Source organism: Dermacentor variabilis, chromosome 10, assembly GCF_050947875.1.
Source record: "Dermacentor variabilis isolate Ectoservices chromosome 10, ASM5094787v1, whole genome shotgun sequence".
NCBI classification, from domain to species: Eukaryota; Metazoa; Arthropoda; class Arachnida; order Ixodida; family Ixodidae; genus Dermacentor; species Dermacentor variabilis.
The window spans coordinates 114,369,130-114,395,255 of record NC_134577.1 but is presented as its reverse complement, the minus strand read 5'-3'; the positions used below and the strand labels follow the sequence as shown (position 1 = coordinate 114,395,255).

General features: G+C 50.3%; 14 non-coding genes and 22 pseudogenes across 14 annotated transcripts; all 36 read left to right on the top strand.

Moving 5' to 3' along the window:
* The first annotated feature begins 154 nt into the window (after positions 1-154).
* LOC142562198 (5S ribosomal RNA) lies at positions 155-273 on the top strand (annotated as a pseudogene).
* Positions 274-798: 525 nt separating this feature from the next.
* On the top strand, positions 799-917 carry LOC142562338 (5S ribosomal RNA; annotated as a pseudogene).
* Positions 918-1,443: 526 nt separating this feature from the next.
* On the top strand, positions 1,444-1,562 carry LOC142561126 (5S ribosomal RNA). Its single transcript, XR_012823654.1, has one exon. It is a non-coding gene; the product is annotated as a 5S ribosomal RNA (ribosomal RNA).
* A 524-nt stretch (positions 1,563-2,086) lies between these two features.
* LOC142561984 (5S ribosomal RNA) lies at positions 2,087-2,205 on the top strand (annotated as a pseudogene).
* A 3,810-nt stretch (positions 2,206-6,015) lies between these two features.
* Positions 6,016-6,134, top strand: LOC142561219 (5S ribosomal RNA). The gene has a single exon (XR_012823743.1). It is a non-coding gene; the product is annotated as a 5S ribosomal RNA (ribosomal RNA).
* A 525-nt stretch (positions 6,135-6,659) lies between these two features.
* Positions 6,660-6,778, top strand: LOC142562633 (5S ribosomal RNA). The gene has a single exon (XR_012823952.1). It is a non-coding gene; the product is annotated as a 5S ribosomal RNA (ribosomal RNA).
* Positions 6,779-7,304: 526 nt separating this feature from the next.
* Positions 7,305-7,423, top strand: LOC142561729 (5S ribosomal RNA; annotated as a pseudogene).
* A 526-nt stretch (positions 7,424-7,949) lies between these two features.
* LOC142561325 (5S ribosomal RNA) lies at positions 7,950-8,068 on the top strand (annotated as a pseudogene).
* A 525-nt stretch (positions 8,069-8,593) lies between these two features.
* LOC142562333 (5S ribosomal RNA) lies at positions 8,594-8,711 on the top strand (annotated as a pseudogene).
* Positions 8,712-9,237: 526 nt separating this feature from the next.
* On the top strand, positions 9,238-9,356 carry LOC142562748 (5S ribosomal RNA). Its single transcript, XR_012824062.1, has one exon. It is a non-coding gene; the product is annotated as a 5S ribosomal RNA (ribosomal RNA).
* A 525-nt stretch (positions 9,357-9,881) lies between these two features.
* LOC142561983 (5S ribosomal RNA) lies at positions 9,882-10,000 on the top strand (annotated as a pseudogene).
* A 524-nt stretch (positions 10,001-10,524) lies between these two features.
* On the top strand, positions 10,525-10,643 carry LOC142561125 (5S ribosomal RNA). Its single transcript, XR_012823653.1, has one exon. It is a non-coding gene; the product is annotated as a 5S ribosomal RNA (ribosomal RNA).
* A 523-nt stretch (positions 10,644-11,166) lies between these two features.
* LOC142561218 (5S ribosomal RNA) lies at positions 11,167-11,285 on the top strand. The gene has a single exon (XR_012823742.1). It is a non-coding gene; the product is annotated as a 5S ribosomal RNA (ribosomal RNA).
* Positions 11,286-11,811: 526 nt separating this feature from the next.
* Positions 11,812-11,930, top strand: LOC142562540 (5S ribosomal RNA). The gene has a single exon (XR_012823917.1). It is a non-coding gene; the product is annotated as a 5S ribosomal RNA (ribosomal RNA).
* Positions 11,931-12,455: 525 nt separating this feature from the next.
* Positions 12,456-12,574, top strand: LOC142561727 (5S ribosomal RNA; annotated as a pseudogene).
* A 526-nt stretch (positions 12,575-13,100) lies between these two features.
* On the top strand, positions 13,101-13,219 carry LOC142561324 (5S ribosomal RNA; annotated as a pseudogene).
* Positions 13,220-13,744: 525 nt separating this feature from the next.
* On the top strand, positions 13,745-13,862 carry LOC142562057 (5S ribosomal RNA; annotated as a pseudogene).
* A 527-nt stretch (positions 13,863-14,389) lies between these two features.
* Positions 14,390-14,508, top strand: LOC142562747 (5S ribosomal RNA). The gene has a single exon (XR_012824061.1). It is a non-coding gene; the product is annotated as a 5S ribosomal RNA (ribosomal RNA).
* A 525-nt stretch (positions 14,509-15,033) lies between these two features.
* LOC142561725 (5S ribosomal RNA) lies at positions 15,034-15,152 on the top strand (annotated as a pseudogene).
* Positions 15,153-15,678: 526 nt separating this feature from the next.
* Positions 15,679-15,797, top strand: LOC142561323 (5S ribosomal RNA; annotated as a pseudogene).
* A 525-nt stretch (positions 15,798-16,322) lies between these two features.
* On the top strand, positions 16,323-16,440 carry LOC142562056 (5S ribosomal RNA; annotated as a pseudogene).
* A 526-nt stretch (positions 16,441-16,966) lies between these two features.
* Positions 16,967-17,085, top strand: LOC142562746 (5S ribosomal RNA). The gene has a single exon (XR_012824060.1). It is a non-coding gene; the product is annotated as a 5S ribosomal RNA (ribosomal RNA).
* A 528-nt stretch (positions 17,086-17,613) lies between these two features.
* LOC142561322 (5S ribosomal RNA) lies at positions 17,614-17,732 on the top strand (annotated as a pseudogene).
* A 525-nt stretch (positions 17,733-18,257) lies between these two features.
* On the top strand, positions 18,258-18,375 carry LOC142562054 (5S ribosomal RNA; annotated as a pseudogene).
* Positions 18,376-18,902: 527 nt separating this feature from the next.
* On the top strand, positions 18,903-19,021 carry LOC142562745 (5S ribosomal RNA). Its single transcript, XR_012824059.1, has one exon. It is a non-coding gene; the product is annotated as a 5S ribosomal RNA (ribosomal RNA).
* A 526-nt stretch (positions 19,022-19,547) lies between these two features.
* On the top strand, positions 19,548-19,666 carry LOC142562892 (5S ribosomal RNA). Its single transcript, XR_012824203.1, has one exon. It is a non-coding gene; the product is annotated as a 5S ribosomal RNA (ribosomal RNA).
* A 524-nt stretch (positions 19,667-20,190) lies between these two features.
* On the top strand, positions 20,191-20,309 carry LOC142562647 (5S ribosomal RNA). The gene has a single exon (XR_012823966.1). It is a non-coding gene; the product is annotated as a 5S ribosomal RNA (ribosomal RNA).
* A 524-nt stretch (positions 20,310-20,833) lies between these two features.
* Positions 20,834-20,952, top strand: LOC142562646 (5S ribosomal RNA). Its single transcript, XR_012823965.1, has one exon. It is a non-coding gene; the product is annotated as a 5S ribosomal RNA (ribosomal RNA).
* Positions 20,953-21,477: 525 nt separating this feature from the next.
* On the top strand, positions 21,478-21,596 carry LOC142562135 (5S ribosomal RNA; annotated as a pseudogene).
* A 525-nt stretch (positions 21,597-22,121) lies between these two features.
* Positions 22,122-22,240, top strand: LOC142562849 (5S ribosomal RNA). The gene has a single exon (XR_012824162.1). It is a non-coding gene; the product is annotated as a 5S ribosomal RNA (ribosomal RNA).
* A 524-nt stretch (positions 22,241-22,764) lies between these two features.
* Positions 22,765-22,883, top strand: LOC142561743 (5S ribosomal RNA; annotated as a pseudogene).
* Positions 22,884-23,408: 525 nt separating this feature from the next.
* On the top strand, positions 23,409-23,527 carry LOC142562310 (5S ribosomal RNA; annotated as a pseudogene).
* A 525-nt stretch (positions 23,528-24,052) lies between these two features.
* Positions 24,053-24,171, top strand: LOC142561860 (5S ribosomal RNA; annotated as a pseudogene).
* A 525-nt stretch (positions 24,172-24,696) lies between these two features.
* On the top strand, positions 24,697-24,815 carry LOC142561334 (5S ribosomal RNA; annotated as a pseudogene).
* Positions 24,816-25,341: 526 nt separating this feature from the next.
* LOC142561742 (5S ribosomal RNA) lies at positions 25,342-25,460 on the top strand (annotated as a pseudogene).
* Positions 25,461-25,985: 525 nt separating this feature from the next.
* On the top strand, positions 25,986-26,104 carry LOC142561428 (5S ribosomal RNA; annotated as a pseudogene).
* Positions 26,105-26,126: the final 22 nt, after the last annotated feature.

The following is a 26,126-nucleotide window of genomic DNA, read 5'->3' as shown; positions in this document are numbered from 1 at the left end:
GAACAACCACAAACGGAGTGATCAACGTACACGACGCGTGCGTGTATTGTTCAAGGAAAGACTGCCGCGTACGTGCTGTATGCTGTAGCAATACATTCGGTGACTGCACTACATAGCAGCACGATACAGGTGCAGTCGTAAACAGCAGATTTTCGCCATCGGCCATACCATGCTGAATACGCCGGTTCTCGTCCGATCCGCGAAGCTAAGCAGCATTGGGCTCGGTCAGTACTTGGGAGGGAGACCACCTGGGAACACCGAGAGCTGATGGCACCGTTCTTTTTGCTTTTTTATTGCGTGCTTCTGTGACGTCTTGCTTTCTTTTTCATTTGCACAACGTGTGGGTGGTTGCATTTTCTGTAACATACGTCCAACTGGAGCCTGCTGGTAGAGCCAACGCCGAAGTGTAACACCAACAATATTCAGGCCACTACACGATATTGTACGCGGAATGATGACGGTGGTAAGCGGTATACGTAATGATGCAAAATTTAGTCGCACAAGCTTCTAACCGCTTACTTATCACACCCGCATACAGCTCAATGACAACGCATCAATGAAGTGGCACCTTGTGGGCTACAACGCGCGCAAAATGTGGCGCTCGCCCTCTTGTTTTTGTGAGCACTAGCACGCACGCATGCAGCGAACAACCACAAACGGAGTGATCAACGTAAAAGACGCGTGCGTGTATTGTTCACGGAAAGACTGCCGCGCACGTGCTGTATGCTGTAGCAATACATTCGGTGACTGCACAACATAGCAGCACGATACAGGTGCAGTCGTAAACAGCACATTTTCACCATCGGCCATACGATGCTGAATACGCCGGTTCTCGTCCGATCCCCGAAGCTAAGCAGCATTGGGCTCGGTCAATACTTGGGAGGGAGACCACCTGGGAACACCGAGTGCTGATGGCACCGTTCTTTTTGCTTTTTTATTGCGTGCTTCTGTGACGTCTTGCTTTCTTTTTTCATTTGCACAACGTGTGGGTGGTTGCATTTACTGTAACTTACGTTCAACTGGAGCCTGCTGGTAGAGCCAACGCCGAAGTGTAACACCAACAATATTCAGGCCACTACACAATATTGTACGCGGAATGATGACGGTGGTAAGTGGTATACGTAATGATGCAAAATTTAGTCGCACAAGCTTCTAACCGCTTACTTATCACACCCGCATACAGCTGAATGACAACGCATCAATAAAGTGGCACCTTGTGGGCTGCAACGCGCGCAAAATGTGGCGCTCGCCCTCTTGTTTTTGTGAGCACTAGCACGCACGCATGCAGCGAACAACCACAAACGGAGTGATCAACGTACACGACGCGTGCGTGTATTGTTCACGGAAAGACTGCCGCGTACGTGCTGTATGCTGTAGCAATACATTCGGCGACTGCACAACATAGCAGCACGATAAAGGTGCAGTCGTAAACAGCACATTCTCGCCATCGGCCATACCATGCTGAATACGCCGGTTCTCGTCCGATCCCCGAAGCTAAGCAGCATTGGGCTCGGTCAGTACTTGGGAGGGAGACCACCTGGGAACACCGAGAGCTGATGGCACCGTTCTTTTTGCTTTTTTATTGCGTGCTTCTGTGACGTCTTGCTTTTTTTTCATTTGCACAACGTGTGGGTGGTTGCATTTTCTGTAACATACGTCCAACTGGAGCCTGCTGGTAGCGCCAACGCCGAAGTGTAACACCAACAATATTCAGGCCACTACACGATATTGTACGCGGAATGATGACGGTGGTAAGCGGTATACGTAATGATGCAAAATTTAGTCGCACAAGCTTCTAACCGCTTACTTATCACACCCGCATACAGCTCAATGACAACGCATCAATGAAGTGGCACCTTGTGGGCTACAACGCGCGCAAAATGTGGCGCTCGCCCTCTTGTTTTTGTGAGCACTAGCACGCACGCATGCAGCGAACAACCACAAACGGAGTGATCAACGTACACGACGCATGCGTGTATTGTTCACGGAAAGACTGCCGCGTACGTGCTGTATGCTGTAGCAATACATTCGGCGACTGCACAACATAGCAGCACGATACAGGTGCAGTCGTAAACAGCACATTCTCGGCATCGGCCATACCATGCTGAATACGCCGGTTCTCGTCCGATCCCCGAAGCTAAGCAGCATTGGGCTAGGTCAGTACTTGGGAGGGAGACCACCTGGGAACACCGAGTGCTCATGGCACCGGTCTTTTTGCTTTTTTGTTGCGTGCTTCTGTGACGTCTTGTTTTTTTTTTTCATTTACACAACGTGTGGGTGGTTGCATTTACTGTAACTTACGTTCAACTGGAGCCTGCTGGTAGAGCCAACGCCGAAGTGTAACACCAACAATATTCAGGCCACTACACGATATTGTTCGCGGAATGATGACGGTGGTAAGCGGTATACGTAATGATGCAAAATTTAGTCGCACAAGCTTCTAACCGCTTACTTATCACACCCGCATACAGCTCAATGACAACGCATCAATAAAGTGGCACCTTGTGGGCTGCAACGCGCGCAAAATGTGGCGCTCGCCCTGTTGTTTTTGTGAGCACTAGCACGCACGCATGCAGCGAACAACCACAAACGGAGTGATCAACGTACAAGACGCGTGCGTGTATTGTTCACGGAAAGACTGCCGCGTACGTGCTGTATGCTGTAGCAATACATTCGGTGACTGCACAACATAGCAGCACGATACAGGTGCAGTCGTAAACAGCACATTTTCGCCATCGGCCATACCATGTTGAATACGCCGGTTCTCGTCCGGTCCCCGAAGCTAAGCAGCATTGGGTTCGGTCAATGGACAAGAACGGCACCGAGAGCGGCGCTGCTGCGTCGGCGTTGAGAGCGCCGCATGCGAAGCAAAATTCTATTAGCGGGTGGTACCCCTCTCCCACCTCTCGTTCGCACCGCCTTGATTGCCTCCTGCACTGCGCGTGTTTGGGCACGTTTCGTGCGGCGCGCGGTGTGTGCCTACGTGTGCGCGCGTGGACATTTCATTCGAAGGGTGTAGTACAGTCTGTTTCACATTTAGGGGAAAACTCGGAGCGCATTGCATCGCGATGCGGCGAGCGCTTGAGTCAGGCGGCGGCAGCAGCTCGCGCAGGTGCTCGAGGGGCGGGATCTTGAACGGCGTCGTCTGCTACGGCGACGCGCGCTGGCCGCATTTGTCGGGAAGCGTTCTACTGTCGGTTGCAGGGCGCCGATCTCATCGTTACTGCGTGAAATGAGCCAGTATGTTTTACTAAGCGTTGTGCGACGCCCACTGATACGCCTCGAAGGTAAGTTCATCGCTGCAGGGCAGTCATAGATGACGTACTGATTCCATACATTCTTGACGGCCCGTTTCTGGAAGACGACTATATATTCAAACGCGATAGGTGGCCGATCCGCACTGCTCGTGTTGTGCAAGATCTGCTGGAAGAGCAGCGCGCAGTCACTCTCTTGGAGTGGCCGCCTCGATCCCCGGGCGCCAACATCATTTAAAATGTCTGGGGCTCGTTGAAAGTATCGCTGCCGCACCATCCCCTCTATCAGTCGCCCGCGGATAGGGTTCGATCCACCATCGTCAGCGACTGAGCCGTGCTGCGAATGAACACATCCCTGATCAAGTCATTTTACACTTCACTGCCTTCCAGGATGAGCGCTGTCATCGTTGCCGCTGGGGACATGACGAGATACTAACTGAAGTTCCGAGCGTGACGTGTCCAATTCCCCGCCGGCGAGCAGGGTCTGTCTGGTGCCGCGAATGATTGTCGAGAAAAATCACTTCCAGCTCATTGTCTTAACCTAAACCTTTCCTTTAATCGTATCCGTTTGTTTTATCGTGTTCGACCCCCACAGTTATCATTGTTGAGTGCTTTGTTTTCCTTTCGAGTCAAACAAAGACTGAGCACGTTGCGCGCACATCTTAGTGCGTCTTGTCGCCGCTTATTACGGTAGCACACACAGTGAAGAAATACGTGCACGCGCTCAGTACCCCGGCCATTCGAAAGAACAAACGAAGCACGCTGTCAAAAGAAGTTTGTGGAACTCCTTTATCGCCGATGAAGGTTCAGAGTTTGGCGAGGCACAACGTTTAGTAAAGAATATCAGCTCAGTTCCCGCAGTACCGATGAAATCGGTGCACTGCCCCTGGCAGTAGCACGCTTCCCGACAATGCGGCCAACGCGCGCTGCCGTAGCAGACGACGCAGATCACGACTCCGCCTCTCGAGCGTCTGCGGCTGCTCGAGCTGCTGCCTGCGCACGACTCAATTCCTTGCCGCATCGCGATGCAATACGTTCCGAGTTTTCCCTTAAGTGTGAAACAGACTGTACACGCTTCTATTTGCCTTTAAGAAGATGGGTACGCTTGACGTATATTTTTATGGCTGCAATGCGGCGAAAGGGCAGCGTCTGCTTAACCATGTAAGTGACGCTGAGCAGGTAATTGGAAACGACATCGTATGTGCCGCCGGAAAAATCGTCAGTATGTGCCGCCGGAAAAAGTCATTTTTGCAGTTTCTCACAATATGTTTGCTACAAATCTGTGTTGCCTCTGATGGCGACAACGGACTTCCATCGACACTGTGCGGAAATAAACAAAATATATCGCTGCATAGCACAAGTACGACATGCGCACACAACTTTAACTAGTACGTCCCCTACAATATGGAATATAGACAGCAATGTAGACAGCTTGGCCATTTTTTAACAGTGCTCAAGAGACGGAAGTTGAAAGTATTAGTAATCATTCCTGCTTCACCAATGCCGACGCGACCAAGACGCGGGCGCGTATCGTCCAGTAACTCGATCGATCGGTGCAGTGGTGAAGCGGGAACGAACTCTGGTCATGTTCAATGCATCGTGCACATATTCAATTTCTCGGGACGCCTGAGCTTCGGCCACTGCTAGCGCATACAACAGAAGTGGTTTTCATTCTTGGGCAGCGCACACACAAACGAAACACGAGAAAGAAGACAGGACAAGCGCTCGTCGAACAACTTAGTTTTTATATGAATAAAAGGATTATGTACCGAGTAATTATTAAATTCATGTGGGTTACATATAAAAACCGTCATACACTCAGGAGTGATCAATGAACGAGGTCGCTTCGTTTGCCAGTTGTTTACTTCGCTCGGCGCACCGCAGTAATCCATGTCTGTCGTCTGCATTTTTCGTACCATTTTCTTGTGAATCGGCAGAATTTCACTGGTGGAATGAACCCTTTCGTATTTACATTGCTGTCGTGACAGTTACCAACACAATAATAATTTCCGGTCATCCGAAGAGACGCCGTCGCGAACACGAGACGTTTCGCGCGCAGCGCGAACTGAACGCGCGCGCGACCGTGAAGGGAAGCGGCGGCGGAAGCTTACACCCGTTAGAGATGAAATCGTTCCGCCAGGGGAGAAACGAGCGCTGGCGTCTAGGATGAAACTTGGCGTGCGGTCGTCTATACTTGGGAGGGAGACCACCTGGGAACACCGAATGCTGATGGCACCATTCTTTTTGCTTTTTTATTGCGTGCTTCTGTGACGTCTTGCTTTCTTTTTTCATTTGCACAACGTGTGGGTGGTTGCATTTACTGTAACTTACGTTCAACTGGAGCCTGCTGGTAGAGCCAACGCCGAAGTGTAACACCAACAATATTCAGGCCACTACACGATATTGTACGCGGAATGATGACGGTGGTAAGTGGTATACGTAATGATGCAAAATTTAGTCGCACAAGCTTCTAACCGCTTACTTATCACACCCGCATACAGCTCAATGACAACGCATCAATAAAGTGGCACCTTGTGGGCTGCAACGCGCGCAAAATGTGGCGCTCGCCCTCTTGTTTTTGTGAGCACTAGCACGCACGCATGCAGCGAACAACCACAAACGGAGTGATCAACGTACACGACGCGTGCGTGTATTGTTCACGGAAAGACTGTCGCGTACGTGCTGTATGCTGTAGCAATACATTCGGTGACTGCACAACATAGCAGCACGATACAGGTGCAGTCGTAAACAGCACATTCTCGCCATCAGCCATACCATGCTGAATACGCCGGTTCTCGTCCGATCCCCGAAGCTAAGCAGCATTGGGCTCGGTCAATACTTGGGAGGGAGACCACCTGGGAACACCAAGTGCTGATGGCACCGTTCTTTTTGCTTTTTTATTGCGTGCTTCTGTGACGTCTTGTTTTTTTTTTCATTTGCACAACGTGTGGGTGGTTGCATTTACTGTAACTTACGTTCTACTGGAGCCTGCTGGTAGAGCCAACGCCGAAGTGTAACACCAACAATATTCAGGCCACTACACGATATTGTACGCGGAATGATGACGGTGGTAAGCGGTATACGTAGTGATGCAAAATTTAGTCGCAAAAGCTTCTAACCGCTTACTTATCACACCCGCATACAGCTCAATGACAACGCATCAATGAAGTGGCACCTTGTGGGCTAGAACGCGCGCAAAATGTGGCGCTCGCCCTCTTGTTTTTGTGAGCACTAGCACGCACGCATGCAGCGAACAACCACAAACGGAGTGATCAACGTACACGACGCGTGCGTGTATTGTTCACGGAAAGACTGCCGCGTACGTGCTGTATGCTGTAGCAATACATTCGGCGACTGCACAACATAGCAGCACGATACAGGTGCAGTCGTAAACAGCACATTCTCGCCATCGGCCATACCATGCTGAATACGCCGGTTCTCGTCCGATCCCCGAAGCTAAGCAGCATTGGGCTAGGTCAGTACTTGGGAGGGAGACCACCTGGGAACACCGAGTGCTGATGGCACCGTTCTTTTTGCTTTTTTGTTGCGTGCTTCTGTGACGTCTTGTTTTTTTTTTTCATTTGCACAACGTGTGGGTGGTTGCATTTACTGTAACTTACGTTCAAATGGAGCCTGCTGGTAGAGCCAACGCCGAAGTGTAACACAAACAATATTCAGGCCACTACACGATATTGCACGCGGAATGATGACGGTGGTAAGCGGTATACGTAATGATGCAAAATTTAGTCGCACAAGCTACTAACCGCTTACTTATCACACCCGCATACAGCTCAATGACAACGCATCAATGAAGTGGCACCTTGTGGGCTACAACGCGCGCAAAATGTGGCGCTCGCCCTCTTGTTTTTGTGAGCACTAGCACGCACGCATGCAGCGAACAACCACAAACGCAGTGATCAACGTACAAGACGCGTGCGTGTATTGTTCACGGAAAGACTGCCGCGTACGTGCTGTATGCTGTAGCAATACGTTCGGCGACTGCACAACATAGCAGCACGATACAGGTGCAGTCGTAAACAGCACATTCTCGCCATCGGCCATACCATGCTGAATACGCCGGTTCTCGTCCGATCCCCGAAGCTAAGCAGCATTGGACTCGGTCAATACTTGGGAGGGAGACCACCTGGGAACACCGAGTGCTGATGGCACCGTTCTTTTTGCTTTTTTATTGCGTGCTTCTGTGACGTCTTGCTTTCTTTTTTCATTTGCACAACGTGTGGGTGGCTGCATTTACTGTAACTTACGTTCAACTGGAGCCTGCTGGTAGAGCCAACGCCGAAGTGTAACACCAACAATATTCAGGCCACTACACGATATTGTACGCGGAATGATGACGGTGGTAAGTGGTATACGTAATGATGCAAAATTTAGTCGCACAAGCTTCTAACCGCTTACTTATCACACCCGCATACAGCTCAATGACAACGCATCAATAAAGTGGCACCTTGTTGGCTGCAACGCGCGCAAAACGTGGCGCTCGCCCTCTTGTTTTTGTGAGCACTAGCACGCACGCATGCAGCGATCAACCACAAACGGAGTGATCAACGTACACGACGCGTGCGTGTATTGTTCACGGAAAGACTGCCGCGTACGTGCTGTATGTTGTAGCAATACATTCGGCGACTGCACAACATAGCAGCACGATAAAGGTGCAGTCGTAAACAGCACATTCTCGCCATCGGCCATACCTTGCTGAATACGCCGGTTCTCGTCCGATCCCCGAAGCTAAGCAGCATTGGGCTCGGTCAGTACTTGGGAGGGAGACCACCTGGGAACACCGAGAGCTGATGGCACCGTTCTTTTTGCTTTTTTATTGCGTGCTTCTGTGACGTCTTGCTTTTTTTTTCATTTGCACAACGTGTGGGTGGTTGCATTTTCTGTAACATACGTCCAACTGGAGCCTGCTGGTAGAGCCAACGCCGAAGTGTAACGCCAACAATATTCAGGCCACTACACGATATTGTACGCGGAATGATGACGGTGGTAAGCGGTATACGTAATGATGCAAAATTTAGTCGCACAAGCTTCTAACCGCTTACTTATCACACCCGCATACAGCTCAATGACAACGCATCAATGAAGTGGCACCTTGTGGGCTACAACGCGCGCAAATTGTGGCGCTCGCCCTCTTGTTTTTGTGAGCACTAGCACGCACGCATGCAGCGAACAACCACAAACGGAATGATCAACGTACACGACGCGTGCGTGTATTGTTCACGGAAAGACTGCCGCGTACGTGCTGTATGCTGTAGCAATACATTCGGCGACTGCACAACATAGCAGCACGATACAGGTACAGTCGTAAACAGCACATTCTCGCCATCGGCCATACCATGCTGAATACGCCGGTTCTCGTCCGATCCCCGACGCTAAGCAGCATTGGGCTCGGTCAGTACTTGGGAGGGAGACCACCCGGAACACCGAGTGCTGATGGCACCATTCTTTTTTGCTTTTTTATTGCGTGCTTCTGTGACGTCTTGTTTTTTTTTTCATTTGCACAACGTCTGGGTGGTTGCATTTACTGTAACTTACGTTCAACTGGAGCCTGCTGGTAGAGCCAACGCCGAAGTGTAACACCAACAATATCCAGGCCACTACACGATATTGTACGCGGAATGATGACGGTGGTAAGCGGTATACGTAATGATGCAAAATTTAGTCGCACAAGCTTCTAACCGCTTACTTATCACACCCGCATACAGCTCAATGACAACGCATCAATAAAGTGGCACCTTGTGGGCTGCAGCGCGCGCAAAATGTGGCGCTCGCCCTCTTGCTTTTGTGAGCACTAGCACGCACGCATGCAGCGAACAACCACAAACGGAGTGATCAACGTACACGACGCGTGCGTGTATTGTTCACGGAAAGGCTGCCGCGTACGTGCTGTATGCTGTAGCAATACATTCGGCGACTGCACAACATAGCAGCACGATACAGGTGCAGTCGTAAACAGCACATTCTCGCCATCGGCCATACCATGCTGAACACGCCGGTTCTCGTCCGATCCCCGAAGCTAAGCAGCATTGGGCTCGGTCAGTACTTGGGAGGGAGACCACCTGGGAACACCGAGTGCTGATGGCACCGTTCTTTTTGCTTTTTTGTTGCGTGCTTCTGTGACGTCTTGTTTTTTTTTTCATTTGCACAACGTGTGGGTGGTTGCATTTTCTGTAACATACGTCCAACTGGAGCCTGCTGGTAGAGCCAACGCCGAAGTGTAACACCAACAATATTCAGGCCACTACACGATATTGTACGCGGAATGATGACGGTGGTAAGCGGTATACGTAATGATGCAAAATTTAGTCGCACAAGCTTCTAACCGCTTACTTATCACACCCGCATACAGCTCAATGACAACGCATCAATGAAGTGGCACCTTGTGGGCTACAACGCGCGCAAAATGTGGCGCTCGCCCTCTTGTTTTTGTGAGCACTAGCACGCACGCATGCAGCGAACAACCACAAACGGAGTGATCAACGTACACGACGCATGCGTGTATTGTTCACGGAAAGACTGCCGCGTACGTGCTGTATGCTGTAGCAATACATTCGGCGACTGCACAACATAGCAGCACGATACAGGTGCAGTCGTAAACAGCACATTCTCGGCATCGGCCATACCATGCTGAATACGCCGGTTCTCGTCCGATCCCCGAAGCTAAGCAGCATTGGGCTAGGTCAGTACTTGGGAGGGAGACCACCTGGGAACACCGAGTGCTCATGGCACCGGTCTTTTTGCTTTTTTGTTGCGTGCTTCTGTGACGTCTTGTTTTTTTTTCATTTACACAACGTGTGGGTGGTTGCATTTACTGTAACTTACGTTCAACTGGAGCCTGCTGGTAGAACCAACGCCGAAGTGTAACACCAACAATATTCAGGCCACTACACGATATTGTTCGCGGAATGATGACGGTGGTAAGTGGTATACGTAATGATGCAAAATTTAGTCGCACAAGCTTCTAACCGCTTACTTATCACACCCGCATACAGCTCAATGACAACGCATCAATAAAGTGGCACCTTGTGGGCTGCAACGCGCGCAAAATGTGGCGCTCGCCCTCTTGTTTTTGTGAGCACTAGCACGCACGCATGCAGCGAACAACCACAAACGGAGTGATCAACGTACACGACGCGTGCGTGTATTGTTCACGGAAAGACTGCCGTGTACGTGCTGTATGCTGTAGCAATACATTCGGCGACTGCACAACATAGCAGCACGATAAAGGTGCAGTCGTAAACAGCACATTCTCGCCATCGGCCATACCATGCTGAATACGCCGGTTCTCGTCCGATCCCCGAAGCTAAGCAGCATTGGGCTCGGTCAGTACTTGGGAGGGAGACCACCTGGGAACACCGAGAGCTGATGGCACCGTTCTTTTTGCTTTTTTATTGCGTGCTTCTGTGACGTCTTGCTTTTTTTTCATTTGCACAACGTGTGGGTGGTTGCATTTTCTGTAACATACGTCCAACTGGAGCCTGCTGGTAGAGCCACGCCGTAGTGTAACACCAACAATATTCAGGCCACTACACGATATTGTACGCGGAATGATGACGGTGGTAAGCGGTATACGTAATGATGCAAAATTTAGTCGCACAAGCTTCTAACCGCTTACTTATCACACCCGCATACAGCTCAATGACAACGCATCAATGAAGTGGCACCTTGTGGGCTACAACGCGCGCAAAATGTGGCGCTCGCCCTCTTGTTTTTGTGAGCACTAGCAGGCACGCATGCAGCGAACAACCACAAACGGAGTGATCAACGTACACGACGCGTGCGTGTATTGTTCACGGAAAGACTGTCGCGTACGTGCTGTATGCTGTAGCAATACATTCGGTGACTGCACAACATAGGAGCACGATACAGGTGCAGTCGTAAACAGCACATTCTCGCCATCAGCCATACCATGCTGAATACGCCGGTTCTCGTCCGATCCCCGAAGCTAAGCAGCATTGGGCTCGGTCAATACTTGGGAGGGAGACCACCTGGGAACACCAAGTGCTGATGGCACCGTTCTTTTTGCTTTTTTATTGCGTGCTTCTGTGACGTCTTGTTTTTTTTTTTCATTTGCACAACGTGTGGGTGGTTGCATTTACTGTAACTTACGTTCTACTGGAGCCTGCTGGTAGAGCCAACGCCGAAGTGTAACACCAACAATATTCAGGCCACTACACGATATTGTACGCGGAATGATGACGGTGGTAAGCGGTATACGTAGTGATGCAAAATTTAGTCGCAAAAGCTTCTAACCGCTTACTTATCACACCCGCATACAGCTCAATGACAACGCATCAATGAAGTGGCACCTTGTGGGCTACAACGCGCGCAAAATGTGGCGCTCGCCCTCTTGTTTTTGTGAGCACTAGCACGCACGCATGCAGCGAACAACCACAAACGGAGTGATCAACGTACACGACGCGTGCGTGTATTGTTCACGGAAAGACTGCCGCGTACGTGCTGTATGCTGTAGCAATACATTCGGCGACTGCACAACATAGCAGCACGATACAGGTGCAGTCGTAAACAGCACATTCTCGCCATCGGCCATACCATGCTGAATACGCCGGTTCTCGTCCGATCCCCGAAGCTAAGCAGCATTGGGCTAGGTCAGTACTTGGGAGGGAGACCACCTGGGAACACCGAGTGCTGATGGCACCGTTCTTTTTGCTTTTTTGTTGCGTGCTTCTGTGACGTCTTGTTTTTTTTTTCATTTGCACAACGTGTGGGTGGTTGCATTTACTGTAACTTACGTTCAAATGGAGCCTGCTGGTAGAGCCAACGCCGAAGTGTAACACAAACAATATTCAGGCCACTACACGATATTGCACGCGGAATGATGACGGTGGTAAGCGGTATACGTAATGATGCAAAATTTAGTCGCACAAGCTACTAACCGCTTACTTATCACACCCGCATACAGCTCAATGACAACGCATCAATGAAGTGGCACCTTGTGGGCTACAACGCGCGCAAAATGTGGCGCTCGCCCTCTTGTTTTTGTGAGCACTAGCACGCACGCATGCAGCGAACAACCACAAACACAGTGATCAACGTACAAGACGCGTGCGTGTATTGTTCACGGAAAGACTGCCGCGTACGTGCTGTATGCTGTAGCAATACGTTCGGCGACTGCACAACATAGCAGCACGATACAGGTGCAGTCGTAAACAGCACATTCTCGCCATCGGCCATACCATGCTGAATACGCCGGTTCTCGTCCGATCCCCGAAGCTAAGCAGCATTGGACTCGGTCAATACTTGGGAGGGAGACCACCTGGGAACACCGAGTGCTGATGGCACCGTTCTTTTTGCTTTTTTATTGCGTGCTTCTGTGACGTCTTGCTTTCTTTTTTCATTTGCACAACGTGTGGGTGGCTGCATTTACTGTAACTTACGTTCAACTGGAGCCTGCTGGTAGAGCCAACGCCGAAGTGTAACACCAACAATATTCAAACCACTACACGATATTGTACGCGGAATGATGACGGTGGTAAGTGGTATACGTAATGATGCAAAATTTAGTCGCACAAGCTTCTAACCGCTTACTTATCACACCCGCATACAGCTCAATGACAACGCATCAATAAAGTGGCACCTTGTTGGCTGCAACGCGCGCAAAACGTGGCGCTCGCCCTCTTGTTTTTGTGAGCACTAGCACGCACGCATGCAGCGATCAACCACAAACGGAGTGATCAACGTACACGACGCGTGCGTGTATTGTTCACGGAAAGACTGCCGCGTACGTGCTGTATGTTGTAGCAATACATTCGGCGACTGCACAACATAGCAGCACGATAAAGGTGCAGTCGTAAACAGCACATTCTCGCCATCGGCCATACCTTGCTGAATACGCCGGTTCTCGTCCGATCCCCGAAGCTAAGCAGCATTGGGCTCGGTCAGTACTTGGGAGGGAGACCACCTGGGAACACCGAGAGCTGATGGCACCGTTCTTTTTGCTTTTTTATTGCGTGCTTCTGTGACGTCTTGCTTTTTTTTTCATTTGCACAACGTGTGGGTGGTTGCATTTTCTGTAACATACGTCCAACTGGAGCCTGCTGGTAGAGCCAACGCCGAAGTGTAACGCCAACAATATTCAGGCCACTACACGATATTGTACGCGGAATGATGACGGTGGTAAGCGGTATACGTAATGATGCAAAATTTAGTCGCACAAGCTTCTAACCGCTTACTTATCACACCCGCATACAGCTCAATGACAACGCATCAATGAAGTGGCACCTTGTGGGCTACAACGCGCGCAAATTGTGGCGCTCGCCCTCTTGTTTTTGTGAGCACTAGCACGCACGCATGCAGCGAACAACCACAAACGGAATGATCAACGTACACGACGCGTGCGTGTATTGTTCACGGAAAGACTGCCGCGTACGTGCTGTATGCTGTAGCAATACATTCGGCGACTGCACAACATAGCAGCACGATACAGGTACAGTCGTAAACAGCACATTCTCGCCATCGGCCATACCATGCTGAATACGCCGGTTCTCGTCCGATCCCCGAAGCTAAGCAGCATTGGGCTCGGTCAGTACTTGGGAGGGAGACCACCCGGAACACCGAGTGCTGATGGCACCGTTCTTTTTTGCTTTTTTATTGCGCGCTTCTGTGACGTCTTGTTTTTTTTTTTCATTTGCACAACGTCTGGGTGGTTGCATTTACTGTAACTTACGTTCAACTGGAGCCTGCTGGTAGAGCCAACGCCGAAGTGTAACACCAACACTATCCAGGCCACTACACGATATTGTACGCGGAATGATGACGGTGGTAAGCGGTATACGTAATGATGCAAAATTTAGTCGCACAAGCTTCTAACCGCTTACTTATCACACCCGCATACAGCTCAATGACAACGCATCAATAAAGTGGCACCTTGTGGGCTGCAGCGCGCGCAAAATGTGGCGCTCGCCCTCTTGCTTTTGTGAGCACTAGCACGCACGCATGCAGCGAACAACCACAAACGGAGTGATCAACGTACACGACGCGTGCGTGTATTGTTCACGGAAAGGCTGCCGCGTACGTGCTGTATGCTGTAGCAATACATTCGGCGACTGCACAACATAGCAGCACGATACAGGTGCAGTCGTAAACAGCACATTCTCGCCATCGGCCATACCATGCTGAACACGCCGGTTCTCGTCCGATCCCCGAAGCTAAGCAGCATTGGGCTCGGTCAGTACTTGGGAGGGAGACCACCTGGGAACACCGAGTGCTGATGGCACCGTTCTTTTTGCTTTTTTGTTGCGTGCTTCTGTGACGTCTTGTTTTTTTTTTCATTTGCACAACGTGTGGGTGGTTGCATTTACTGTAACTTACGTTCAACTGGAGCCTGCTGGTAGAGCCAACGCCGAAGTGTAACACCAACAATATTGAGGCCACTACACGATATTGTACGCGGAATGATGACGGTGGTAAGCGGTATACGTAATGATGCAAAATTTAGTCGCACAAGCTTCTAACCGCTTACTTATCACACCCGCATACAGCTCAATGACAACGCATCAATGAAGTGGCACCTTGTGGGCTACAACGCGCGCAAAATGTGGCGCTCGCCCTCTTGTTTTTGTGAGCACTAGCACGCACGCATGCAGCGAACAACCACAAACGCAGTGATCAACGTACAAGACGCGTGCGTGTATTGTTCACGGAAAGACTGCCGCGTACGTGCTGTATGCTGTAGCAATACGTTCGGCGACTGCACAACATAGCAGCACGATACAGGTGCAGTCGTAAACAGCACATTCTCGCCATCGGCCATACCATGCTGAATACGCCGGTTCTCGTCCGATCCCCGAAGCTAAGCAGCATTGGACTCGGTCAATACTTGGGAGGGAGACCACCTGGGAACACCGAGTGCTGATGGCACCGTTCTTTTTGCTTTTTTATTGCGTGCTTCTGTGACGTCTTGCTTTCTTTTTTCATTTGCACAACGTGTGGGTGGCTGCATTTACTGTAACTTACGTTCAACTGGAGCCTGCTGGTAGAGCCAACGCCGAAGTGTAACACCAACAATATTCAGGCCACTACACGATATTGTACGCGGAATGATGACGGTGGTAAGTGGTATACGTAATGATGCAAAATTTAGTCGCACAAGCTTCTAACCGCTTACTTATCACACCCGCATACAGCTCAATGACAACGCATCAATAAAGTGGCACCTTGTTGGCTGCAACGCGCGCAAAACGTGGCGCTCGCCCTCTTGTTTTTGTGAGCACTAGCACGCACGCATGCAGCGATCAACCACAAACGGAGTGATCAACGTACACGACGCGTGCGTGTATTGTTCACGGAAAGACTGCCGCGTACGTGCTGTATGTTGTAGCAATACATTCGGCGACTGCACAACATAGCAGCACGATAAAGGTGCAGTCGTAAACAGCACATTCTCGCCATCGGCCATACCTTGCTGAATACGCCGGTTCTCGTCCGATCCCCGAAGCTAAGCAGCATTGGGCTCGGTCAGTACTTGGGAGGGAGACCACCTGGGAACACCGAGAGCTGATGGCACCGTTCTTTTTGCTTTTTTATTGCGTGCTTCTGTGACGTCTTGCTTTTTTTTTCATTTGCACAACGTGTGGGTGGTTGCATTTTCTGTAACATACGTCCAACTGGAGCCTGCTGGTAGAGCCAACGCCGAAGTGTAACGCCAACAATATTCAGGCCACTACACGATATTGTACGCGGAATGATGACGGTGGTAAGCGGTATACGTAATGATGCAAAATTTAGCCGCACAAGCTTCTAACCGCTTACTTATCACACCCGCATACAGCTCAATGACAACGCATCAATGAAGTGGCACCTTGTGGGCTACAACGCGCGCAAATTGTGGCGCTCGCCCTCTTGTTTTTGTGAGCACTAGCACGCACGCATGCAGCGAACAACCACAAACGGAATGATCAACGTACACGACGCGTGCGTGTATTGTTCACGGAAAGACTGCCGCGTACGTGCTGTATGCTGTAGCAATACATTCGGCGACTGCACAACATAGCAGCACGATACAGGTACAGTCGTAAACAGCACATTCTCGCCATCGGCCATACCATGCTGAATACGCCGGTTCTCGTCCGATCCCCGAAGCTAAGCAGCATTGGGCTCGGTCAGTACTTGGGAGGGAGACCACCCGGAACACCGAGTGCTGATGGCACCATTCTTTTTTGCTTTTTTATTGCGTGCTTCTGTGACGTCTTGTTTTTTTTTTCATTTGCACAACGTCTGGGTGGTTGCATTTACTGTAACTTACGTTCAACTGGAGCCTGCTGGTAGAGCCAACGCCGAAGTGTAACACCAACAATATCCAGGCCACTACACGATATTGTACGCGGAATGATGACGGTGGTAAGCGGTATACGTAATGATGCAAAATTTAGTCGCACAAGCTTCTAACCGCTTACTTATCACACCCGCATACAGCTCAATGACAACGCATCAATAAAGTGGCACCTTGTGGGCTGCAGCGCGCGCAAAATGTGGCGCTCGCCCTCTTGCTTTTGTGAGCACTAGCACGCACGCATGCAGCGAACAACCACAAACGGAGTGATCAACGTACACGACGCGTGCGTGTATTGTTCACGGAAAGGCTGCCGCGTACGTGCTGTATGCTGTAGCAATACATTCGGCGACTGCACAACATAGCAGCACGATACAGGTGCAGTCGTAAACAGCACATTCTCGCCATCGGCCATACCATGCTGAACACGCCGGTTCTCGTCCGATCCCCGAAGCTAAGCAGCATTGGGCTCGGTCAGTACTTGGGAGGGAGACCACCTGGGAACACCGAGTGCTGATGGCACCGTTCTTTTTGCTTTTTTGTTGCGTGCTTCTGTGACGTCTTGTTTTTTTTTTTTTCATTTGCACAACGTGTGGGTGGTTGCATTTACTGTAACTTACGTTCAACTGGAGCCTGCTGGTAGAGCCAACGCCGAAGTGTAACACCAACAATATTGAGGCCACTACACGATATTGTACGCGGAATGATGACGGTGGTAAGTGGTATACGTAATGATGCAAAATTTAGTCGCACAAGCTTCTAACCGCTTACTTATCACACCCGCATACAGCTCAATGACAACGCATCAATAAAGTGGCACCTTGTTGGCTGCAACGCGCGCAAAACGTGGCGCTCGCCCTCTTGTTTTTGTGAGCACTAGCACGCACGCATGCAGCGATCAACCACAAACGGAGTGATCAACGTACACGACGCGTGCGTGTATTGTTCACGGAAAGACTGCCGCGTACGTGCTGTATGTTGTAGCAATACATTCGGCGACTGCACAACATAGCAGCACGATAAAGGTGCAGTCGTAAACAGCACATTCTCGCCATCGGCCATACCTTGCTGAATACGCCGGTTCTCGTCCGATCCCCGAAGCTAAGCAGCATTGGGCTCGGTCAGTACTTGGGAGGGAGACCACCTGGGAACACCGAGAGCTGATGGCACCGTTCTTTTTGCTTTTTTATTGCGTGCTTCTGTGACGTCTTGCTTTTTTTTTCATTTGCACAACGTGTGGGTGGTTGCATTTTCTGTAACATACGTCCAACTGGAGCCTGCTGGTAGAGCCAACGCCGAAGTGTAACGCCAACAATATTCAGGCCACTACACGATATTGTACGCGGAATGATGACGGTGGTAAGCGGTATACGTAATGATGCAAAATTTAGTCGCACAAGCTTCTAACCGCTTACTTATCACACCCGCATACAGCTCAATGACAACGCATCAATGAAGTGGCACCTTGTGGGCTACAACGCGCGCAAATTGTGGCGCTCGCCCTCTTGTTTTTGTGAGCACTAGCACGCACGCATGCAGCGAACAACCACAAACGGAATGATCAACGTACACGACGCGTGCGTGTATTGTTCACGGAAAGACTGCCGCGTACGTGCTGTATGCTGTAGCAATACATTCGGCGACTGCACAACATAGCAGCACGATACAGGTACAGTCGTAAACAGCACATTCTCGCCATCGGCCATACCATGCTGAATACGCCGGTTCTCGTCCGATCCCCGAAGCTAAGCAGCATTGGGCTCGGTCAGTACTTGGGAGGGAGACCACCCGGAACACCGAGTGCTGATGGCACCATTCTTTTTTGCTTTTTTATTGCGTGCTTCTGTGACGTCTTGTTTTTTTTTTTCATTTTCACAACGTCTGGGTGGTTGCATTTACTGTAACTTACGTTCAACTGGAGCCTGCTGGTAGAGCCAACGCCGAAGTGTAACACCAACAATATCCAGGCCACTACACGATATTGTACGCGGAATGATGACGGTGGTAAGCGGTATACGTAATGATGCAAAATTTAGTCGCACAAGCTTCTAACCGCTTACTTATCACACCCGCATACAGCTCAATGACAACGCATCAATAAAGTGGCACCTTGTGGGCTGCAGCGCGCGCAAAATGTGGCGCTCGCCCTCTTGCTTTTGTGAGCACTAGCACGCACGCATGCAGCGAACAACCACAAACGGAGTGATCAACGTACACGACGCGTGCGTGTATTGTTCACGGAAAGGCTGCCGCGTACGTGCTGTATGCTGTAGCAATACATTCGGCGACTGCACAACATAGCAGCACGATACAGGTGCAGTCGTAAACAGCACATTCTCGCCATCGGCCATACCATGCTGAACACGCCGGTTCTCGTCCGATCCCCGAAGCTAAGCAGCATTGGGCTCGGTCAGTACTTGGGAGGGAGACCACCTGGGAACACCGAGTGCTGATGGCACCGTTCTTTTTGCTTTTTTGTTGCGTGCTTCTGTGACGTCTTGTTTTTTTTTTTCATTTGCACAACGTGTGGGTGGTTGCATTTACTGTAACTTACGTTCAACTGGAGCCTGCTGGTAGAGCCAACGCCGAAGTGTAACACCAACAATATCCAGGCCACTACACGATATTGTACGCGGAATGATGACGGTGGTAAGCGGTATACGTAATGATGCAAAATTTAGTCGCACAAGCTTCTAACCGCTTACTTATCACACCCGCATACAGCTCAATGACAACGCATCAATAAAGTGGCACCTTGTGGGCTGCAACGCGCGCAAAATGTGGCGCTCGCCCTCTTGTTTTTGTGAGCACTAGCACGCACGCATGCAGCGAACAACCACAAACGGAGTGATCAACGTACACGACGCGTGCGTGTATTGTTCACGGAAAGACTGCCGCGTACGTGCTGTATGCTGTAGCAATACATTCGGCGACTGCACAACATAGCAGCACGATACAGGTGCAGTCGTAAACAGCATGTTCTCGCCATCGGCCATACCATGCTGAATACGCCGGTTCTCGTCCGATCCCCGAAGCTAAGCAGCATTGGGCTCGGTCAGTACCTTGGAGGGAGACCACCTGGGAACACCGAGTGCTGATGGCACCGTTCTTTTTGTTTTTTATTGCGTGCTTCTGTGACGTCTTGTTTTTTTTTTCATTTGCACAACGTGTGGGTGGTTGCATTTACTGTAACTTACGTTCAACTGGAGCCTGCTGGTAGAGCCAACGCCGAAGTGTAACACCAACAATATTCAGGCCACTACACGATATTGTACGTGGAATGATGACGGTGGTAAGCGGTATACGTAACGATACAAAATTTAGTCGCACAAGCTTCTAACCGCTTACTTATCACACCCGCATACAGCTCAATGACAACGCATCAATAAAGTGGCGCCTTGTGGGCTGCAACGCGCGCAAAATTTGGCGCTCGCCCTCTTGTCTTTGTGAGCACTAGCACGCAGGCATGCAGCGAACAACCACAAACGCAGTGATCAACGTACACGACGCGTGCGTATATTGTTCACGGAAAGACTGCCGCGTACGTGCTGTATGCTGTAGCAATACATTCGGCGACTGCACAACATAGCAGCACGATACAGGTGCAGTCGTAAACAGCACATTCTCGCCATCGGCCATACCATGCTGAATACGCCGGTTCTCGTCCGATCCCCGAAGCTAAGCAGCATTGGGCTCGGTCAGTACTTGGGAGGGAGACCACCTGGGAACACCGAGTGCTGATGGCACCGTTCTTTTTGCTTTTTTATTGCGTGCTTCTGGGACGTCTTGTTTTTTTTTCATTTGCACAACGTGTGGGTGGTTGCATTTACTGTAACTTACGTTCAACTGGAGCCTGCTGGTAGAGCCAACGCCGAAGTGTAACACCAACAATATTCAGGCCACTACACGATATTGTACGCGGAATGATGACGGTGGTAAGCGGTATACGTAATGATGCAAAATTTAGTCGCACAAGCTTCTAACCGCTTACTTTTCGCACCCGCATACAGCTCAATGACAACGCATCAATAAAGTGGCACCTTGTGGGCTGCAACGCGCGCAAAATGTGGCGCTCGCCCTCTTGTTTTTGTGAGCACTAGCACGCACGCATGCAGCGAACAACCACAAACGGAGTGATCAACGTACACGACGCGTGCGAGTATTGTTCACGGAAAGACTGCCGCGTACGTGCTGTATGCTGTAGCAATACATTCGGCGACTGCACAACATAGCAGCACGATACAGGTGCAGTCGTAAACAGCATATTCTCGCCATCGGCCATACCATGCTGAATACGCCGGTTCTCGTCCGATCCCCGAAGCTAAGCAGCATTGGGCTCGGTCAGTACTTGGGAGGGAGACCACCTGGGAACACCGAGTGCTGATGGCACTGTTCTTTTTGCTTTTTTATTGCGTGCTTCTGGGACGTCTTGTTTTTTTTTTTATTTGCACAACGTGTTGGTGGTTGCATTTACTGTAACTTACGTTCAACTGGAGCCTGTTGGTAGAGCCAACGCCGAAGTGTAACACCAACAATATTCAGGCCACTACACGATATTGTACGCGGAATGATGACGGTGGTAAGCGGTATACGTAATGATGCAAAATTTAGTCGCACAAGCTTCTAACCGCTTACTTTTCGCACCCGCATACAGCTCAATGACAACGCATCAATAAAGTGGCACCTTGTGGGCTGCAACGCGCGCAAAATGTGGCGCTCGCCCTCTTGTTTTTGTGAGCACTAGCACGCACGCATGCTGCGAACAACCACAAACGGAGTGATCAACGTACACGACGCGTGCGTGTATTGTTCACGGAAAGACTGCCGCGTACGTGCTGTATGCTGTAGCAATACATTCGGCGACTGCACAACATAGCAGCACGATACAGGTGCAGTCGTAAACAGCACATTCTCGCCATCAGCCATACCATGCTGAATACGCCGGTTCTCGTCCGATCCCCGAAGCTAAGCAGCATTGGGCTCTTTCAGTACTTGGGAGGGAGACCATCTGGGAACACCGAGTGCTGATGGCACCGTTCTTTTTGCTTTTTTATTGCGTGCTTCTGGGACGTCTTGTTTTTTTTTTCATTTGCACAACGTGTTGGTGGTTGCATTTACTGTAACTTACGTTCAACTGGAGCCCCCTGGTAGAGCCAACGCCGAAGTGTAACACCAACAATATTCAGGCCACTACACGATATTGTACGCGGAATGATGACGGTGGTAAGCGGTATACGTAATGATGCAAAATTTAGTCGCACAAGCTTCTAACCGCTTACTTTTCGCACCCGCATACAGCTCAATGACAACGCATCAATAAAGTGGCACCTTGTGGGCTGCAACGCGCGCAAAATGTGGCGCTCGCCCTCTTGTTTTTGTGAGCACTAGCACGCACGCACGCAGCGAACAACCACAAACGGAGTGATCAACGTACACGACGCGTGCGTGTATTGTTCACGGAAAGACTGCCGCGTACGTGCTGTATGCTGTAGCAATACATTCGGCGACTGCACAACATAGCAGCACGATACAGGTGCAGTCGTAAACAGCACATTCTCGCCATCGGCCATACCATGCTGAATACGCCGGTTCTCGTCCGATCCCCGAAGCTAAGCAGCACTGGGCTCGGTCAGTACTTGGGAGGGAGACCACCTGGGAACACCGAGTGCTGATGGCACTGTTCTTTTTGCTTTTTTATTGCGTGCTTCTGTGACGTCTTGTTTTTTTTTCATTTGCACAACGTGTTGGTGGTTGCATTTACTGTAACTTACGTTCAACTGGAGCCTGTTGGTAGAGCCAACGCCGATGTGTAACACCAACAATATTCAGGCCACTACACGATATTGTACGCGGAATGATGACGGTGGTAAGCGCTATACGTAATGATGCAAAATTTAGTCGCACAAGCTTCTAACCGCTTACTTTTCGCACCCGCATACAGCTCAATGACAACGCATCAATAAAGTGGCACCTTGTGGGCTGCAACGCACGCAAAATGTGGCGCTCGCCCTCTTGTTTTTGTGAGCACTAGCACGCACGCATGCAGCGAACAACCACAAACGGAGTGATCAACGTACACGACGCGTGCGTGTATTGTTCACGGAAAGACTGCCGCGTACGTGCTGTATGCTGTAGCAATACATTCGGCGACTGCACAACATAGCAGCACGATACAGGTGCAGTCGTAAACAGCACATACTCGCCATCGGCCATACCATGCTGAATACGCCGGTTCTCGTCCGATCCCCGAAGCTAAGCAGCATTCGGCTCGGTCAGTACTTGGGAGGGAGACCACCTGGGAACACCGAGTGCTGATGGCACCGTTCTTTTTGCTTTTTTATTGCGTGCTTCTGTGACGTCTTGTTTTTTTTTTCATTTGCACAACGTGTGGGTGGTTGCATTTGCTGTAACTTACGTTCAACTGGAGCCTGCTGGTAGAGCCAACGCCGAAGTGTAACACCAACAATATTCAGGCCACTACACGATATTGTACGCGGAATGATGACGGTGGTAAACGGTATACGTAATCATGCAAAATTTAGTCGCACAAGCTTCTAACCGCTTACTTTTCGCACCCGCATACAGCTCAATGACAACGCATCAATAAAGTGGCACCTTGTGGGCTGCAACGCGCGCAAAATGTGGCGCTCGCCCTCTTGTTTTTGTGAGCACTAGCACGCACGCATGCTGCGAACAACCACAAACGGAGTGATCAACGTACACGACGCGTGCGTGTATTGTTCACGGAAAGACTGCCGCGTACGTGCTGTATGCTGTAGCAATACATTCGGCGACTGCACAACATAGCAGCACGATACAGGTGCAGTCGTAAACAGCACATACTCGCCATCGGCCATACCATGCTGAATACGCCGGTTCTCGTCCGATCCCCGAAGCTAAGCAGCATTCGGCTCGGTCAGTACTTGGGAGGGAGACCACCTGGGAACACCGAGTCCTGATGGCACCGTTCTTTTTGCTTTTTTATTGCGTGCTTCTGTGACGTCTTGTTTTTTTTTTCATTTGCACAACGTGTTGGTGGTTGCATTTACTGTAACTTACGTTCAACTGGAGCCTGCTGGTAGAGCCAATGCCGAAGTGTAACACCAACAATATTCAGGCCACTACACGATATTGTACGCGGAATGATGACGGTGGTAAGCGGTATACGTAATGATGCAAAATTTAGTCGCACAAGCTTCTAACCGCTTACTTATCGCACCCGCATACAGCTCAATGACAACGCATCAATAAAGTGGCACCTTGTGGGCTGCAACGCGCGCAAAATGTGGCGCTCGCCCTCTTGTTTTTGTGAGCACTAGCACGCACGCATGCAGCGAACAACCACAAACGGAGTGATCAACCTACACGACGCGTGCGTGTATTGTTCACGGAAAGACTGCCGCGTACGTGCTGTATGCTGTAGCAATACATTCGGCGACTGCACAACATAGCAGCACGATACAGGTGCTGTCGTAAACAGCGCATTCTCGCCATCGGCCATACCATGCTGGATACGCCAGTTCTCGTCCGATCCCCGAAGCTAAGCAGCATTAGGCTCGGTCAGTACTTGGGAGGGAGACCACCTGGGAACACCGAGTGCTGATGGCACCGTTCTTTTTGCTTTTTTATTGCGTGCTTCTGTGACGTCTTGTTTTTTTTTTCATTTGCACAACGTGTGGGTGGTTGCATTTGCTGTAACTTACGTTCAACTGGAGCCTGCTGGTAGAGCCAACGCCGAAGTGTAACACCAACAATATTCAGGCCACTACACGATATTGTACGCGGAATGATGACGGTGGTAAGTGGTATACGTAATCATGCAAAATTTAGTCGCACAAGCTTCTAACCGCTTACTTTTCGCACCCGCATACAGCTCAATGACAACGCATCAATAAAGTGGCACCTTGTGGGCTGCAACGCGCGCAAAATGTGGCGCTCGCCCTCTTGTTTTTGTGAGCACTAGCACGCACGCATGCTGCGAACAACCACAAACGGAGTGATCAACGTACACGACGCGTGCGTGTATTGTTCACGGAAAGACTGCCGCGTACGTGCTGTATGCTGTAGCAATACATTCGGCGACTGCACAACATAGCAGCACGATACAGGTGCAGTCGTAAACAGCACATTCTCGCCATCAGCCATACCATGCTGAATACGCCGGTTCTCGTCCGATCCCCGAAGCAAAGCAGCATTGGGCTCGGTCAGTACTTGGGAGGGAGACCATCTGGGAACACCGAGTGCTGATGGCACTGTTCTTTTTGCTTTTTTATTGCGTGCTTCTGGGACGTCTTGTTTTTTTTTTTCATTTGCACAACGTGTTGGTGGTTGCATTTACTGTAACTTACGTTCAACTGGAGCCTGTTGGTAGAGCCAACGCCGATGTGTAACACCAACAATATTCAGGCCACTACACGATATTGTACGCGGAATGATGACGGGGGTAAGCGCTATACGTAATGATGCAAAATTTAGTCGCACAAGCTTCTAACCGCTTACTTTTCGCACCCGCATACAGCTCAATGACAACGCATCAATAAAGTGGCACCTTGTGGGCTGCAACGCACGCAAAATGTGGCGCTCGCCCTCTTGTTTTTGTGAGCACTAGCACGCACGCATGCAGCGAACAACCACAAACGGAGTGATCAACGTACACGACGCGTGCGCGTATTGTTCACGGAAAGACTGCCGCGTACGTGCTGTATGCTGTAGCAATACATTCGGCGACTGCACAACATAGCAGCACGATACAGGTGCAGTCGTAAACAGCACATTCTCGCCATCGGCCATACCATGCTGAATACGCCGGTTCTCGTCCGATCCCCGAAGCTAAGCAGCATTCGGCTCGGTCAGTACTTGGGAGGGAGACCACCTGGGAACACCGAGTGCTGATGGCACCGTTCTTTTTGCTTTTTTATTGCGTGCTTCTGTGACGTCTTGTTTTTTTTTTCATTTGCACAACGTGTTGGTGGTTGCATTTACTGTAACTTACGTTCAACTGGAGCCTGCTGGTAGAGCCAATGCCGAAGTGTAACACCAACAATATTCAGGCCACTACACGATATTGTACGCGGAATGATGACGGTGGTAAGCGGTATACGTAATGATGCAAAATTTAGTCGCACAAGCTTCTAACCGCTTACTTATCGCACCCGCATACAGCTCAATGACAACGCATCAATAAAGTGGCACCTTGTGGGCTGCAACGCGCGCAAAATGTGGCGCTCGCCCTCTTGTTTTTGTGAGCACTAGCACGCACGCATGCAGCGAACAACCACAAACGGAGTGATCAACCTACACGACGCGTGCGTGTATTGTTCACGGAAAGACTGCCGCGTACGTGCTGTATGCTGTAGCAATACATTCGGCGACTGCACAACATAGCAGCACGATACAGGTGCTGTCGTAAACAGCGCATTCTCGCCATCGGCCATACCATGCTGGATACGCCGGTTCTCGTCCGATCCCCGAAGCTAAGCAGCATTAGGCTCGGTCAGTACTTGGGAGGGAGACCACCTGGGAACACCGAGTGCTGATGGCACCGTTCTTTTTGCTTTTTTATT